The sequence below is a fragment of the Tachysurus vachellii genome, chromosome 8 (assembly GCF_030014155.1).
Source record: "Tachysurus vachellii isolate PV-2020 chromosome 8, HZAU_Pvac_v1, whole genome shotgun sequence".
Classification (NCBI taxonomy): Eukaryota; Metazoa; Chordata; class Actinopteri; order Siluriformes; family Bagridae; genus Tachysurus; species Tachysurus vachellii.
Window position 1 is genome coordinate 16,613,827 of NC_083467.1, and position 2,558 is coordinate 16,616,384.

The window sequence follows — 2,558 nt, forward strand, 5'->3', positions numbered from 1 at the left end:
AACTTTTTGTTCATAGGCATAGGTTTGTACCAAAGCTAGACATGGTAATGAATTCTAGATGGTAGTCAATGGATTAATCATTCTTGTGGAATTTGGATCATTGGCAGTTGTGAAGTTATTTAGCGTCTAGATTGGATTTTAAAAATGAATAAAGAAGACAGATTACAAATTGAGAAACTCAAAACCCAAAATAAAACAAACAAGCAATCAAACAAAAACCACAAGTGACCAGAGAGCAGAGATTGTTCTCTCTACTTTTAGATTGTTAGCTAGAATGGTGTAGAAAGTTTGTATGTTGTTGTGTCTATTGTTGTGTCTATTTTACATGGTACCCAATAACAGTCATGCTAATGCACACAGTAAAATTTGTAACCACAATTCTGTAAACTTAAGAAAAATATATTCCCTGAATCACGATTACTTGGAGTGATCCGATGCTTCCATACTAAACACCACTAGTTCACACTATGTACTGTACTGTCGAGTGTATGACTTTTAGAAGGGTAGTATTTTGTCAAATGGAATACAAACGTGCTTTTTTCTAATAGGAAATATAAGCCGTTTTCTAGTCAATGGCAAAAGTAAAGCAAAGATAGCTTAAACAAAGTAGGGATCATTAAGTGCATGAAGTATCAAACATTCCACACTTTGTTTTCTTGATTGAATATGTCCAGGTCCAGAAGTGCACTTCTTGTTATTTGAATTTTCAGTGTGAACAGACTACTGGCATTATTTATACTACGCAATGGAAAAGAACAGTGCAAAAGTATGTGAATTGGGACGCACCTTATGTGTTTTGAACAAGCCTTGAATTCTTTCTGAATCTTTCTTTCTTCTTCTTTCGGCTTTTCCCTTCAGGGGTCGCCACAGCGAATCATCTCTCTCCACCTAACCCTATCTTCTGCATCCTCAACACTTGCACCCACTAGCTTCAAATCCTCATTAATTACATCCATATACCTCCTCTTTGGCCTTCCTCTTTGCCTCCTGCCTGGCAGCTCCATGTCCAACATTCTCCTACCAATATACTCACTCTCCCTCCTCTGAACATGTCCAAACCATCTTAATCTCGCCTCCCTAACTTTGTCCCCCAAACGTCCAACATGGGCTGTCCCTCTGATGTACTCGTTCCGAATCCTGTCCAATCTTGTCACACCCAAAGAGACAACTCGCATGGTTAGATTTGGCAATGTTTTATGCCGGATGCCCTTCCTGACGCAACCCTCTCTATTTATCCGGGCTTGGGACCGGCACAGAAGTCACTGGACTGTGACCCCCATGGCTAGATTGAATTCTTTCTGAATAAGGAGTGCTTAAAGCCATCAGAATAATCCAAGGGATGGAGAACAGCATTAATCTGTGAGTTGGTTGCAACAGCAGTTTACTCCCAAAGAGAGCAAAGTCTATGGGAGTATTTTTTAATCCTAAATCAGAATTCTACATGTTGTATGATTAACATGCTCAGATTAATGTAATCATCTTTGCTTTACAGCATTTCTTTACATTTTGTACTGTACTGTATGCGTCTTTATGTTAAACGTCATAAACTACCTTTATTTCTATTTTCACACTGTTTTCAAACAGAGCATTAGCTGCTGAAAACTACAGCTTGATCATAAGAGGCTAAACCACAGAAAAACAGCCTGTGATAGAATAAAAACAGTCTGTGATAGAATACTTACTATCTGCTAGAAATCTACAAGCAGCAGGATCAGTTAATGCTAAAATATTTAGTCAATAATTTGATGAAATAATTTGTTTTTAATGCATCGGTTTATGATTTCCCCCCAGTTGGTTACAGGCTCTCAGTATTTGTTTTTGGAGTTTTTATGGCTGTACATTTGTGCAGCCTTTTCTCAATTTTATTTTGAATCAAAAGGAAGACACAATGAAGGACAATGATGCAGTATGGCAGTGTGTCAGTAAGTTTATTGTGCTGTTGCAGTATGTGAATAAAGTCTAAATGACATTAGGGGACGTTCACACTTGTTTATAGACTTTGACGATCAAAATATGCAGTAATAATGTTTCGGATATTTAAACAACAAATTGCAATAGCTGGAAAGTTGTGCAAATCCTTGAAAAAAAAAAAAAATTATAATCCAATCGTTTGTAAAGACCATTTATTGGAAAAGTCACATTCCATCAATAAATGTGGGAATAAATAGAATGTAAAATTAGGTGCTATAATTTGGAGGAAAAACACTTAGCAACCATTTTCCTGATATAAAATGTACTGATACTATGATATTGTGATTGTCTGCAGTTTTTTTAATGGTACATTATAAATAAATTGAACACAATAACAAACCCGTTTGTGTTATTATTATTATTATTATTATTATTATTACTTTTGTGAAATACATGCATTTATCATGTACTCTATACAAGGCAGAGATTTGATATTGATCTCAACCTAACCAGGGAACTGGTGTAAGCCTACAGTGGATGTGTAAAGTTTGCAGCTCACATCTCTTTGTGGAAAAGTGCTCCTGGTCAATAAGAAAGAGCGGAGCTGTTCTGTCATGCAGTGACTAATAACACACTCACTCACTCAC